The sequence below is a fragment of the Priapulus caudatus genome, unplaced genomic scaffold (assembly GCF_000485595.1).
Source record: "Priapulus caudatus unplaced genomic scaffold, Priapulus_caudatus-5.0.1 Scaffold1149, whole genome shotgun sequence".
Lineage (NCBI taxonomy): Eukaryota > Metazoa > Priapulida > Priapulimorpha > Priapulimorphida > Priapulidae > Priapulus > Priapulus caudatus.
In genome coordinates this window covers 9540-18140 of record NW_014578210.1, presented here as the reverse complement: position 1 = coordinate 18140, position 8601 = coordinate 9540, and the positions used below count along the sequence as shown (strand labels likewise).

The window sequence follows — 8601 nt, the reverse complement described above, 5'->3', positions numbered from 1 at the left end:
ACATAAATAATATATAATTTTAATTATAAGGGGTCTAATATATAACTCTATGGGAAGGCCTTTCATTCGACCAGGGCGTAGTCCTTGGCAGAGCGCGGATGGTGAATGTTAACAACGTTGGAACCTGCGGGAGACGGAGGAGCGAGGCTCGTCAATTGTTGCCCTCGTTTGTTGTAGGTTGTTGTGTGGTTGATGTTTTCGTTGTTGTTGATGTTGTGTTTATGTAGCTGTTATTGTCATAGTTGTTGTTTGCATACCTGTTGTTGTTGTTGTTGTTGCTGCTGTTGGTGGTGGTGTCACTGTTACTTATACCACCACTGTTGTCATTGTTGCTGTTGTTGTTGGTGTTGTTGTTTTGTATTGCACTAATACTGTACTGCTGCATTGGCCCTTACTTTTGGATGTGTCGGTACCGCTGGAGGATACAGGCAGACTCACTGCTGCTTCCTACTCCATTCTTCTCAGCTTCCTTTGCTGCAAAATGACAAGCATCAAGGTTTAACAACATGTAGTACAGATGCAGGTATGGGTGTATGGGTGTATGGATGAATAGAGGAATGGATTGATAGGCGGGTGGGTGAGAGTGGGTGGATGGATGCAGGCATGGATGGACGGGTGGATGAATGGACAAACAGACGGATGGATGGGTGGAAGGAATTTATGGACGGATTAACGGACACACGGACCGACGAACGATCGATGGAACAACAGAAAGACAAGCAGATGGATGGCTGGTAGGACAGACAGACAGATGGGGAGGTGGGCGGGCGGTCAGCCGAGTTGTATATATAGCTACATGTACTGTACTGTCATTGCCACTGTCAATAGTCATTGTGCTACGGCACGCGTGTTGCTGGTACACTACGTCGCACGCATCACTCACCTTTCTGCATGCGACGCTCCATATCCGTACGCAGCCACGCCGGCATGCTGCCCTCAGACTCCGCCCGCGCTCGCTCGACCTTGCTGCGAGGGGGGCGCGACCGAGCGGGGCAGCTAGTTCTGTCCTATCTCCACGTGGTCGGCTCCCACAAGCGGACGCAGCAGCCGCTGCTCCAGCGCCCCCTGGTAGACGCCGTTCACTCGTGTGTCGATGTAGGATGGTAGGACGATGCTCGGCTGCTGGTGCACAGTAGTGAGTGGAAGCTGGCGTCGTTGTCTGGCAACAGGAGACGGGGAAACGGTGACAGGTGAGCGAACATTAATCAGTTTGTTATTGAGTTCGTTAATGAATTCGCATTATTGGTCGCCAGAGGGGGTTTGCGTGGATGTTCATTTAACTGTGAAGAGTAAAGAGACCGTGACGTTTAACACGAACACACACACGCATGCACGCGCGCACACACACAACCACACCGAGATGAGAAGTACTCACATGAGAAGTTGCATAGGTAGAGTCGGTGTCTGTTGAAATTTAGCTTGTCCTTGGCTGCCAGTTTGAAGGCAGCGACCACATTATCATCCTGAGAGCTTAGCAGCATACGCCCATGCCAGCTACAGGGGCGAAACAACAACAACAACGTTAATTAATACGCAAATAACTATGACGTAAAAATGTAGAAACTAGGTGGGGGGGGGGGACATCAATATTTTGATGATTAACCTATGCCAGCTACCAGGGGGAAACAACAACAACAACAACAACATCGATACGCGAATAACTATGAGATGGGAGAGCGATATCACGATAACGATGTTTGATCATTCATGATATACGCAGCGATACATTTGATCGTTTATGATACACGTATCGATACGTTTGATCGTTCACGATATACACGTATCGATACGTTTGATCATTCACGATACACGTATCGATACGTTTTATTGTTCACGATACGCGGGATGATACCTTTGATCATTCACGATACGTGCATGCAGCAATACGTTTGATCATTCACGATAGTGTTGTCAATCGGTTGTAATTTCGTAATCGATCATCGGTTGGACCCAAGTAACCGATGATCGGTTACAATCGGTTACTCGGGGTTGAATGCTGCCGTGTGCCGTAACGTCGTTCGCATGTACGTGTGTTGCATGTATGTGCGGGTTTAGTTTTGTCCTGTTTACTGTTTGTTTTGCAATCGTTTTACTACTGTGTGTATAATAAATGTACCTGATTCTCATCACTTTTTCAAGTTTTTTTTTCGATTAATCGATTATGGATTTCATAACAAGCGCTTGGTTCGAGCCACTGTTCAACGATTCAAAGACAATCATAATAGTTCACGATACTCAATTGATACACTACTGACTGAATCGACATCATCTGTAGCGTACAACAACTCCCTATCCCCTCCTCTGCAACACTCACCCACCCAAACCCCTACCCACTACTACCTACCCCACCACACCAACACTCACTTCTCACACTACCCAAACCATTCTTGACTCACTCTCACAACTACCAACACTACTGTGACTACTCTCACACTACCAACCACTGCTGTGACTCACTTCACACTACCAACCACTCTGTGACTCACTCTCACACACCCAACACTCTGTGACTCAGTTCTCACACTACCACAACTCTGTGACTCACTCTCACACTTACCCAACCACCTGTGACTCACTCTCACTACTACCAACCACTCTGTGATCACTCTCACACTACCCAAACCATCTCTGTGACTCACTCTTCACACTACCCAACCACTCTGTGACTCACTCTCACACTACCCAACCACTCTGTGACTCACTCTCACACTACCCAACCACTCTGTGACTCACTCTCACACTACCCAACCACTCTGTGACTCCTCTCACACAAACCCAACCACTCTGTGAACTCACTCTCACACTACCCAACCATACTCTTGTAACTCACTCTTCACACTACCAACTCACTCTTGTGACTCACTCTCACATAGCCCAACCACTCTGTGACTCACTCTCACACTACCCAACCACTCTGTGACTCACTCTCACACTACCCAACCACTCTGTGACTCACTCTCACACTACCCAACCCTCTGTCGTTCTCTGTGACTCACTCTCACACTCCCATCCTCTCCTCACTACCTGGTTGCCGAAGCGTGAGCCCGCCTCAAAGAGAATCGTTCCTGTTGATTGTACTCCAAAGCGAGGCATTTTCGCATATGGTGGTCGGCTGCACGAGTGCAGGACGCGCTGGCGGTATGCCGCACGACACGCATTGAAAGCTCGGCTCTGTAGGTTGAGATCGCGCCGGACTGATCGGCAGCACGACTCTTACGGGAACGTAATGACCTTGCATCGAAGAGTGCAACTGTCAGTCTTGTGTGTGTGTGTGTGTGTGATGTGTTGTGTGTGTGTGTGTGTGTGGTGTGTGTGTGTGAGTGTGTGTGATGCTGTGTGTGTGTGTGTGTGTGTCGTGCGTGGGATGTGTGAAGTGTGTCGTGTGTGTGTGTGTCGTGCTGTGGTGTGAGAATGTGTGTGTGTTGTGTGTGTGTGTGTTGTGTGTGTGATGTGTGTGTGCGTGTATTGTGCTGTGTGTTGTTGCGATGTATGTGTGTGTGTGTGTGTGTGTGAGAGAGAGAGAGAGAGAGAGAGGAGAGAGAGAGAGAGTGAGAGAGAGAGGAGAGGAGACTGAGAGAGAGAGAGGAGAGAGAGTAAGAAGGGGGTGGGTTAGTGTCAATATATGTACGGATGTGGAGAGAGATAAGAGATGAGGATGAGTGTCAATGTGTAAAGAGAGGAGAGAGAACGAAGGATTGTGGATATATATTTACATGTTGAGGTAGAGAGCGGGAGATGGCGAGGGAGGGGGGGAGAAAGGGGAGAGACGAGAAAGAGCGAGAGAGAGAGAGCGAGTGAGAGAGAGAGAGAGAAGACGAGTCCGATGCCGAAAAAAAAAGAGAAAGGAGAGAAGGCAGGAGAGAGAAGGAGAGAGGGAGAGAGAGAAGAGAAGGGTGTGAGAGAGAGAGAGAGATGAGAGGGAGAACATCGAGGAGGAGAGAGATGGCGAGGGAGAGAGAGAGAGGGTTAGTGTCGCGCAATTGTGTAGTGTGAGGAGAGGAAGGCAATTACAGAGAAAGAGGAGAAAAAACTAAACACACCATTCACTTTCCTGAAGTTAGGCGGGGTAAGCTGACGAGATGTCAGTTGAATTGTCAGATTTTTAAACACATTAATGTACTATATATAACTGTATGCAACTAATACGATTATACAATACGTATATATATAAGTTCTGTACGGTATACACAGTTCTCAGTGTTCCCTCTGACGCGAAAAAGGTCTCTGAGGTCGTTGATTTTTTGTGTGCGTTTGTTTTTTCGCGTTTCGAGGTTCCTAAGAATGCGAGTTAGGGGGTCCGGTGGGCATGCCCCCTCGGCAAAATATTTGAAAAAATTGTTGCAATTTGGTGCCATTCTAGGCTATTTTAGTGCATATAAGACGTATTTATGAAACAATGATTTTCGTCAGCGAGGGGCGGTGTTTTTTGGATAATTTGATTGATGTGGCGTCTGAGAATTTGAGCGAGTGGCCCCCTCGCTGTGTCAATGCTGGGGAAACACTGATTCTAATAATAAATTCTGTAATATTATAATTGTAACGCCTTGCAAAGCGTTAACAATTAGCAGAGCTGCTTATCTCCCCCCCCCTTTGTCGACAGTTCGGCGCGAGCACGTCGACGGGTATTAAGCGGAGGAACTAATCAGTCGCGTGTGCGGTGACGCTGACTGCCGACGGAGGAGCTTTGGGCGTTTCGCCCCATATTTCAGCTGCGATGCATTTTAGAGCCAATCGAACTGTGTTTAGTGATGCGGCTAACTTCGTTAAGACCTTACTCAATTACGCTCTGGTACGACTCCATAACATAGAGGTCCGTGCGACGCACACGTCCTTCATTAACCGCATCTAGCCACCAGACACTCCCTAAGACAAACATGATGCATTTGTCAACCTCGCATTATAGCTCTCTCGCGCGACTTCTCCTGTTGTAACTTCACCGCCAAAAGTCACGATAGGTGCTGCACAGGCCCGTCGCTAGGTGTCACACGCCAGGGCTCGCTGGGATGCGGAATATTTTTTTCGCTACTGCGTAAGAGCAAATACTCCATTGTTGCGCATGCGGTGGACCCTAATCCTAACCCTAATCCTACCCTACCCTATCACTAATCCTAACCCTAACCATAAAACCCTAACCATAACCCAATCCATATTTAAAAAAATATATTAAAAAAATATATTTTTATATTGTTGTAAAATTAATTGTTTGTATTAAAATGTTGTAAATAAAATAAAAATCATGTAAGTATTTGCGTTAATTGGAAGGAAATGTAAACAGATAAAGATAGAAAAATACAGAAAACAAGGGAAAATAATATGAGTATACACTGCCGAGGTATTTCTCTACGCGTACGGAAAAAACAATTCGCGAGGCGCTTGGTGCGAGTTTTAGCTTCATCTAACATAGCAGATGCAGCTTGTAGAATCGCAGTATGATCGTCCGTGCGCCGTTCCTGCCGTGCGTCCGTCCGTGGTGCCGTCCGTCAACAGTGGGCCAAATCTAAACGGCTCGACGTACTGGTCACGATATTCGGGAACGTGGTGGGCGGGGGGGTAATCCGAAGACGAGTTGGGATGTCGAAGCTGGGGGTCAAAGGTCTAAAGGTCAAGAGGTGTAAAAAGAAGGGGGAACATTCCCTCTTAACTTAAGGTATTATAGGAGAAATGCAGAATTGCGGCACAAATCTAAACGGCTCGACCTAGGCTCGTGATTAGTCGGTGCATAGCATCATTGGTAGGAAAAGCCATTCACTGTGCCGAAATTGGATCACAGGGGTCAAAGGTCAATGGGGCACAGGGCAGATTTTAGACATTTTTGAGGACATGCTGACGTGAGCCCGATTGAAAATTTTTGTTTCACGCAGGTGAACTATCATTTTTACTGGCTTTATTGAAAGAGACCATGAAATCTGCTTTCCACTGACGTGCGAAGAGTAGTGTTGTTAACCTTATTGACCTCAAAGAGGAGGGTTTTTTAACATGGATTTGTTGACTGTTAACAAATAGGAGTGAACTGCTTTTGATATTAGAGCCTCCAGAGAATAGATGGTTATCTATCTATTTCTATGGATGCATACATGCATGTATGCATGGCACATCCATAATATATAATTTCAATACGGCTGAATAGGCGAAGCGGTAGAGCGGCTGGCGTTACGTCTGAAGTGCGTTAGTTCGAATCCCATCTGTTTATTTTTTTTATTTTTTTATTTTTCCATCTTTATCCATTTAACTATTTTTTCCCAATTAACGCAAATATTTACATGATTTATTTACAACAATTTAATTTAAAAACGATACTACCCGTACAACCCATTGCGCGCTCATAGTAAAACGCTTCCTTAGAATCGCGGCGAATTTTAAAATCGCTCGAAAAATTCGCTCGTGTGCCCGTTCACGTCAACGCCGATTTCGTACGCCCGTATCAAAAATGTTAGATATTTTCGGCCGATTATTTACGCCGGCGATTATTTACTGGCAAATTCGCTCGTGTGCCCGTGTCCGGCGTATTTTGTCGAGCGATCGATTTTTTAAAACCAATCGGACGTGTTGTTGATATCATGTGATGCATCATGTGATCATGTGATTCCGTCGCGTGGCGTACGCATACGCTCTCAAATTCGCTACGTGTGCCCCTTCGTGATCGGCCGTATAAATTCGCTGGCGATTTTAATCGTCGCGATCGGGCGAAAAAATACGCTCGTGTGCCCACAGCTTTAGGAGTGCCAGAAAAGAGTGAAACGATGATAATTATCTATTTTCTGGTACCAAATGAGTGTAAAATGAGTGTATTTTAATGTAGATATGTAAATAACATGTACATATGTACACGGATATGTACATGTTTACATAAAATACATGTTTAAATGTCATTTGAACATGCATGTGTCAAAAAACCATGCTAGAAGTCTTGCACAACTGATTTTCATTAACATAAACTAAATTATTCGATTTCTTTGGCAGAAAAGCTCTTCCTACCAGGCGGAGTTAAGGTGTTGAACAACAGTAGAGGGCGTCCATAGGCGGCAGGCCTGAATAAGCATCGAACAGAAATTAATTAAAAATACTCACACTGTTACTGCGCTTACACAACATACACTTTATTCATGTTAAATAACTACAGATTCGTGCTCTATGCTCCGCTCAAAACTTTTGCCAGCTCTATGATGCGAATTTCTACAGAGTAGTCGGATCACGTTTCATACACAAAAATGGCCGACCGGCGACCATGGCTATACGCCACTTGCTGGAATAGCACAATTACACAACAAGACCAATTTTACTTCTAACGCTTTCTAGACGTCCACGAGGCATCTAACTTGCGTGCATAATGCAAATTATTGCACTCTAGTGCCGAATTTCTGCGAACAAAAATGCTAAAAAAGGCATTTTCTAGAGACGATATAGTGCGGAGGCTTAGAACAATTTGCGGAGGCTTACTGTTGTGGGAATAACTTTTCCTCGGGCGTAGATGGAGGGTCACGTGATGTGGCTGCACTTGTGTTAGGATTAGGATTAGGGTTAGGGTTAGGGTTAAGGCTATAGTTAGGGTTAGGGTTAGGGCTAGTGCTGCCACGTAGTGGCACCCTCCATCTACGCCCGGGGGAAAGTGACACCCTACTGTTGTATGCTTCCTACAACATCAAGCGTCTTACCGACGTCAGCGCCCCCTCTCGTCGAAACCCGTAAGTTTACGATCTATGCGCGCAACATGGCGTTTACTAGACTCGGTATGGTCCAGCCATATAGCGAGCGGAATAAATGAGCAAAATCAACTATAAGTCCTTCTATGCTTCCACCCAGCTATATCAGCTCATAACTAAGATTCTGAGTTAAGTCACTAATTCACTAAGCCACAACAAGACACTGACCGATGGCAGTGCGTCTGTCCGATCGTCTGCCTGGCAACGAGGCGTCGTCAACGACGCTGCGCATGCGCGCGTTCGCTGCTCTCGTCTGCAACGTAATCATGCGCGGCAGACGCGTCCGCTAATCGCTTTGTTGAGTTTCAATCAGAATTCTATAATGATTTGCAATCTCCGAGGAGCGCTCGTGTGATATATGTATATCAGGAGTAGATAAAGGGAACATCTTATTGGATGATAGGGTCTTGGATGATAGATCTTAGGGGATTCCCTTTATCTACTCCTGATGTATATATATATATATATATATATTGGGGATATTATATATATATATATATATTAATATATATATATGTGTGTGTGTGTGTGTGTGTGTGTGTGTGTGTGTGTGCGTGCGTGCATGCGTGCGTGCGTGCGTGTGTGCGTGCGTGCGTGCGTGCGTGTGCGTGTGCGTGTGCGTGTACATGTACGTGTTCGTGTGTGCGTGTACGTGTGTGCGTGTACGTGTGCGTGTACGTGTGCGTGTACGTGTGTGCGTGTACATGTGTGCGTGTGCGTGTGCGTGTGCGTGTGAGTGTGAGTGTGAGTGTGAGTGTGAGTGTGAGTGTGCGTGTGCGTGTGCGTGTGCGTGTGCGTGTGCGTGTACGTGTGTGCGTGTACGTGTGTGCGTATGTGTGTGCGTGTACATGTGTGCGTGTACGTGTGTGCGTGTACGTGTGTGTGTGTACGTGTGTGTACG

General features: G+C 46.1%; 1 long non-coding RNA gene across 1 annotated transcript in view; it reads left to right on the top strand.

The window, feature by feature from the left end:
* LOC106815566 overlaps positions 1 to 8601 on the top strand; it is a 22883-nt gene that overhangs the window by 13666 nt on the left and 616 nt on the right. The gene's annotated exons all lie outside the window — the stretch shown is intronic.